Genomic DNA, 7,173 nt, shown 5'->3' with positions numbered 1-7,173 from the left:
AAGATTGGAATCTTAACAAAAGAGGCTTACTCTACGATCATCAACAACCCCCAAGCAAAATTGAGTTCCTATGATGACAGCTGGATTCATTTCAACATCAACAAAGTTTAGAACTATAAGCTGAATAGGGGCATTCCAAATTAAAGCATTTTAGTGGATATAGCAAGAACCATATAGTTTATGCATTTCTTTTTTGAGAGAGAGAGAGAGAGCAAAGTTCACAATTAAAGGAGTATTTCATTATCTTGAATCCACTTAAGTTTCAAATGAAAGATGCAAAGAACAAAGGGCTTCCCATAAAACTATTGCTTCTTGCCAATTAAGAGAGAGAGACTAATAAATTCGAAATGACCTTCGTCAATTGCAATTTGACAAGTCAAAAAGCTCCTCTGGAAATTCCTTAATTCCTTGCGAATACGAAGCTTCTCCTTTGACTTTAAATGACTTTCAACAGTGGTTTTCATTGTCTTTAACACTTTGGCCTCCTTCAGATCTGGCTAAGAAGTTCCATCTCAACCTCACACCCTGAAAATCCCTTAAAATGACAAGTTTTAAGTTGTGATGACAGACATTCAGGAACATCTGTTGGCTCCTTCAAGCCACAGTAAGGTGTGAAACTATGAAAGTGATTTATGACTGTCAATTGAAAGACAAGTATTTGTAGCTTTGGAGCCCGAGAAAGTAAGAGTCGTACTGCAGGCCATCCACGCCAGTTAGGCTCAAGCAAACCATGTAACTTCAAGAAAGACAAATTATGAAACAAGGGAAGATCCTCATGATTAGAAGCATGGGAGAGGATCTGCATGGACAACGTAAGAATCACATAGTCACAACTCACTCACAACAATATTATCATTAAGTATTTGGCAATTTAACTAATAATTGAGAGTTAAGAGCATGGAAAATATAATGTTCCCTTACGTGTGCGGTTGATATCCACATATCCATGGATGCAACGTTATAGAGGGGTCCCATGAAATCCCATATCCTGTTTGCATAATTTTGAATACTCATTCACTAATTCAAACAAGTTGCGGAGGTTTTGGTTTTCCAACACAATGTGTCCGCCCAAATCAGCTAAGAAATTAAAGTACTCGAGAGCTGGGGTGTTTATTTGGAGTTCGTATGACGAACAGTCAGCATTTTAACTGAAAAGCAATCTTTTGAGCGGAGCTATGAGTACAATGATATTGAACTTGGCAGCATTTCGAGGAGTGTAGAGAGAGAGTTGTGGTTCGCATACTTAACATAGCTGAGTTGCAGAATCCTGAGATTTGGTGAGCTACAATCATGAGGAGGATTGAGAAAAATCTGATCTTTGAATTTGAGAACTACTAATGTAGTAGAAAAGAAGAGAGTACGGGGCAACTCCAAAGCTTGATAATATGTATATGTATATATGAATAGATCGAGTTCTTGCAACACGGCAAGATGAATGGTGGCTCGTAGCCATGTTTCAACATAGAGAGCTGACAATTAGCGGTCCATCGGATGCGCAATGTGTGTAGGGGAATGGCGTTGCAAAGAGTCCAGATTCTTGACACTCTATCCACAAAGCTGAAAGTATGTTCATTCCTTAGAAGTGTGCGCTGGTCCAAGTTGAGAATTGGGAGGAGAGTCCAGAGAGGCTTCCACCTGCTCGACAAAATGCTTGTGAGAATGGGGGTTGGGAGAAAAGGATGAGGAGAAAGTCTGGTAGAGTGCTGATAATGTCACCGCCATTTCTTTCTGCTCTCTCTATTCTCCGCTTCTCTATTCTACTCTCCATTGCTCAATTTTGTGGTGTGGAGTGTGTTTAGTTTTTATGGTAATTTTTTGAGTGAGTAGGTGAAGGATTTTGGCAGTTTAGGTGGTTGGTTAATCGGCAGTTACAGTGAGAATGAATGAGAATATTGGCAGTTACTACAAGTTCAACAATGAGAATGAGCATGAGCGAGAGCATTTTCCAATTGCTAAATGCTTACAAACGATGTCGTTCTGAGGTCCCGCGAGATGCTTTCGTACTTACTTATCGCCTATATACTTTCATGCTATATATATATATATATATATGAGATGGGTTCAAATTACACTTGGTGTAACTCTTGTAAAGTTACACATTTTTTACACCGTAGATTTTTAAGTGATTTAACGGCTAAAAAAAATATTATTAAAAGCTATTGATTTCCACTTCATTCATAATTAATACTAGCATTTTCTCTCTCTCCTTATTTATTGTTTTTTGCTTGATTAAAGGGTCCACTGCCATTTTTAACGACTTGCATTTCTATACTTGAAAAAAAAAACTATACGAAACAAAAAACTGAAGTGGTGGCTTTAGTGAAGTTAATGACTCGCTGAAGTGGGTTCTTGCTTGAGCGAGCCACAATAAACAAAGGAGTGAAATCTCGAGTTGAAGGAAAACGTAACTTATAATGTAGCTTGGTTGAACAGAATTACTTTTTGCTTGAACGAGATTCTTCCAACAGAATACCATGGAGAAGCTTCAAGACAATTTTCGGACCAAGAATTCAAATTGCAATATTGTCACGGATATTTGCCAATCCAAATTCTATCAGTTTCAAATTAAACCATATATAGATTCAAAAGTTTAAAATTAAACCCTAATGTTTATGATTGTTACAAATTAAAACTTATAGATTTTTTAGTTTCAAATTGAACCTGTACTCTTAAAATCTTCCATATATATATACAGGAATCATAATCCACTAGCAGTAGAGCATCAAAACCCCTATCACTACATCAAGAACACGTTGACATTTTCTGCACCGATTTCTTTGCTTTGTAAACTGCCTCCTACAAGTGAAATTTACGACCAAAGATAAGTGAAGAAAACCAGGATCAGTCCAGATGAAACTTTCAGAATACCCCAAAAATGGTCCAGCGTTGAGATCTTTGTAAGCCCAGGATTTCGATTTTAAATCAAACCCAAAGATAGTCACAGTGGATAAATTCCTTGCCTCCCGAAATACGATGGATGCCCAATAGGCTTTAGTACCAAACCACAACTACGACTCTTCCACATGGAATAGTTGAGTTAACCAATACTGGATATTGAAACCAAGTTTCCCATGTAGAAGACATAGCATTGTATTTTAAAAAATCAGGATCGTTTTTACATTTATTAGTAATATCAACCACCACAATCTCGTGTTTGTCTTCCTCCAACTCCAAATGAGCGTAAATAATACATTCGAACTTGCTGGTATAAGAGGGTGGGTTTGGTAGGCTTTCCCAGGTTTCCAAAATATGGGTTCATAAACCTCCATCCATCCATGGCCAGAGGAACTATTAAACTGTTGAGAAATACCTCATGGCTTTGGAAGATTTTAAGGAAAAATCTCTGCAAGTTGTTAAAAATGGCCATATGCTTTTTAATTAAGTGGAAAACAATAAATAAGAAGAGAGAGAAAATAGTAGTATTAATTATGAATGAGATAAAAATCAACAGCATTTAATGATATTTTTTTTAGCCGTTAGATCTTTTATGAATCTACGGTATAAAAAATGTGTAACTTTATAAAAGTTACACTAGGTGTAACTTGAACCCATCTCTCTCTCTATATATATATATATATAATATAATATAATATAATAAATACACTACTTAGTTAGCTCTCGACAATCGACATGGTGCAAGCCTCTTTCTCCCTCACTTACTCCCTAATTAAGGGTCTTTCCTATCATAATCAATCATCTTTTTGGATAGGTAGTAAAGTAACTAGGTTTAGAGATGGAACAAGAAGTAGTGGACAGGACAACCTACACAGATTGAAGCTTACAAAGGAAGAAGAGGAAGATATCGTCATCACCAAAGTCAGTAAACCAGAAATAAAAGAAGAATGCTCTTTAAGCTTATTTGGGCGTCTCCTTATTGATCAAAGCTAGAATCAAATGGCCTTCAAAGATTTGCATGGAAAATGGGAATCCGATCGATCTAAGGATTGTGGAAGTTGGAAATAACGTCCTGTAGTTTAAATTTAGCTCTAATTATCAGTTGGGAAGTGGGTTGAAAGAAGTGGTCCATGGAACTTCGACAACAATCTTCTCCTGCTATGCTGATGGTAGAAAACAATATTGCCTTCACCCATTCTCCATTTTGGGTACAGTTATGGGGACTGCCTTTTGAGCTCATGTCAGAAGAAATTGGACACGATATTGGAGGCAAGGTAATTTGTAAAGTTGTTATTTACAACTATTTTGTGTTGGTCTTTATTCCATACCAAATTTGATTGTCATTCCATTCAATCATTTTTTTTTCCCCGTATTTATGTGGGATTTTAATTGTAAGGGTTGTGTGTGAGAGAGTGTGAAGACTCAAGCTTATATTGAAGATCAAGTGGATTTCGCGAAAAGCTAACCCGCGAAGTACCCACATGTAGAGCACATGACTGGAATGCGAAGAGTTATGACAGCTTGGAGTTTTCATGAGTGTCTCGTGGGTAAGGCTTGTGGTGGGCCTTTTTGTAATGATGGGCTGGGCTGCCTCCTGCCGTACTGGGCCCAAATATTTTGGATTAGAGATTTGAAACCGGTCCAACTACAACTCACTTTGGTCCGACTTGTACACAAATTATGTCTCGTTTGCCAAGAACATGTCCATAGCAGGTAGAGCTACTTCAGATAGGTTATTAAGCAGACATGATAATAATAATAAAAGAAAGTACTTTTGTCCTTTAGATAAAGTGAACAAATAATCCCTAATTTAAATGATAATCACAATAATAAGGAACACCTTGTAAAGAAAATAGTGGGAATAAATGGGTAAGGCACGAGTTAGCAAAAGAAAGGAAAAAGATTAATCTGATGTGCCGAGTTATGTCACAGGACCAAGACCAAAGAGGGAAAACCATTTTTCCTCAATGCGAATAATCTCCCAGGGAAAATCTTGCTGTGGAAATTAATTACTTTGAGGGAAACGGGCCTGAATGGCTTGTGCCCAAAAGAATCCTTAGCTTTTGGCAAAGAGCAAGACTGTTAAAGGGAGAGAGAGGACAACCTATTGATGCATGCCTGCCATTCTATACTCTCCGTTTTCTATTCTTTCTAGTTTTTTCCTTTCTTTCTTTTCTCTTCCTTTTCTTTCTCAGTGTTTACTTGTTTGTTGCGATTCTCTCCTAGAGGTTGCTATTACCGTGTTCGTGATTGTGATCCTGCCTCTCCCTGCTGTGCATGGTAAGGGTCCTTTAAATAATGCCTGTTGTGACCAGATTTTACTATTTTAGCTTTTAACAACCTTTGTCTGGTCTGGGTGTCCTTGCCAACCACTTATTGGTTTGCCAGTCACCTAGCCACCACCACTTACCTGTGCTGGCCGTGCCACTAGACAAAGAAGACTATTTTGTTTGTTTGCTAGCCGTGACACTCTTATCTACTACAGTGTGGGTGCTCGCTCTCTCTCTTTTTATCCCTCATGGCATGCACTTAGTGGTCCCGGCTTATCCTTGCTTCCTTTGGGTGGTATGTCATCCCAACAGGATATTTCACCCAAAAGAGCCTGAGCAGGAACCCTAGAATAGGTTTTCCCCTCTCCTCATCGCCAGACCATGCCCTCTTACCTCTGACCCATGACCTCACCACCTTCTGTATTGGCTGGGTACAGGTTGGTGATATCTGGGCCTCACGTGTACTTCACTTCCATGTATGTCCAAAATATGCTTGCTGCTTATGCGTTCGTCGTGGTCCGGAGGCTTGTCTGCACATTCTGCCGCCCATCCTTGGCTTCTTATAGCGTGAGCCATTTTATAGCTTCTCATTCTTTAGGGCCCGCTCCCTTCAGGGGTTGGGCTTTTACTTAATTGTGGGCTTTTCCTCCTTCAGCCCATTCTCTTGCTCTTTTCTGTAGTCTTTGCACATTCTGCTGCCCATCCTTGGCTTCTTATGGCGTGAGCTATTTTATAGCTTCTCATTCTTTAGGGCCCGCTCCCTTCAGGGGTTGGGCTTTTACTTAATTGTGGGTTTTTCCTCCTTCAGCCCATTCTCTTGCTCTTTTCTGTAGTCTTTGCATTTCCTGCCGTACTGCTCTGCTATTCTTGCTGTGATATTATTTGACCCAAGCCTGTTGGGCCTCTTTGGGCTTGTTGTTTATTCTTCTCTAAATGACTCAGTATAGTCACTTGGGTTTTTTGGTTACATTGCTTGCAGGCTTCTGTGTCCATTTTCATTTTAGGCATCTTTGGCCCATTTAGTTTCTTTGGGCATCCTCGACCCTTTCTAATCTTGTGTTCCCATGGGCTTTTACTAACTCCTTTGGGTTTTCCTGGCCCAATTACTTTATCCTTCATCCTTGGGGCTCATAGACTTTCCGTCAACCCCTTACTTTCTTTACTTTCATTAATTCGGGTCTACTGTGACCCATTCTCACTTTTCTACATCACATACTACCCATGGGTTTGCTACTTCTCTCTTTCCGAGCTCCTTTAGGCTCGTTTGCTTTCTCAAGGACCATTTGTTTATTTTATGGCCTTATGATCCATTATTCTTACCGCTTGGGTTTAATGACTTTTCTATCCAATTACCAACTCATTTCCACCCATGTTGCTGGGCTTCTCCCTTTTACTGGGCTTCCCAAAATGAGCCATCAACAAGGCCTTCCCGTAAAATATTCGCAAAACATTCTGTTTTGCTATTTTGTCATTCCTGCTCTACCAAGTCTTTACTCACACTATATATACCCTCATTACCCACATATTGTAAGGAGTGTTTTTCAGAAAGAAAACTCTAGCATACACACTTGAGAGTTAGAGATTGTTATATCCACAATCATCTACACATTTTCTTGTGGTTTTCCTCTATTCTTACCTCTCCATATCCAAATCCTTGAGAGGTTGATAGCCCAAACACTTACCACACCCAATCTGAGTGTAAAGTGAGGTTTTGGTGCTGCTGTGAAGTATTGGAAGAAGCCAATCGTTGGCAGATGCAATCGAGCTGAATTGCGTGATCCGGGAAAGTTAGAGAAGACAAGGTTTCGTCAAACCAGTTGGTAGCAGGAGTTTAGAGAGCTCAAGTACATGGGGTAAACTAAGCTTGGAGGGTCTTTTGTTATTTGTGTACTGCAACTTATTCTCTAATGGATCAATTTACCGCTTGGAGGGCGACGGAGAGGTTTTTCGCCGAGTTCTTTGGTTTCCTCTTCAATAACATGTCTCGGTGTTATCTTGTGTTTGCATC

The 7,173-nt window shown here is 39.3% G+C and overlaps 1 long non-coding RNA gene across 1 annotated transcript; it reads right to left on the bottom strand.

Moving 5' to 3' along the window:
- Nucleotides 1-217: 217 nt before the first annotated feature.
- LOC126713663 (uncharacterized) lies at nucleotides 218-1,984 on the bottom strand. Its single transcript, XR_007651394.1, has 2 exons — nucleotides 922-1,984; nucleotides 218-799 (listed from the first exon to the last, which is right to left on the bottom strand). It is a non-coding gene; the product is annotated as an uncharacterized LOC126713663 (long non-coding RNA).
- Nucleotides 1,985-7,173: the final 5,189 nt, after the last annotated feature.

The sequence above is a fragment of the Quercus robur genome, chromosome 2 (assembly GCF_932294415.1).
Source record: "Quercus robur chromosome 2, dhQueRobu3.1, whole genome shotgun sequence".
Taxonomy (NCBI): domain Eukaryota; kingdom Viridiplantae; phylum Streptophyta; class Magnoliopsida; order Fagales; family Fagaceae; genus Quercus; species Quercus robur.
This window is presented reverse-complemented; position numbering and strand designations above follow the sequence as displayed.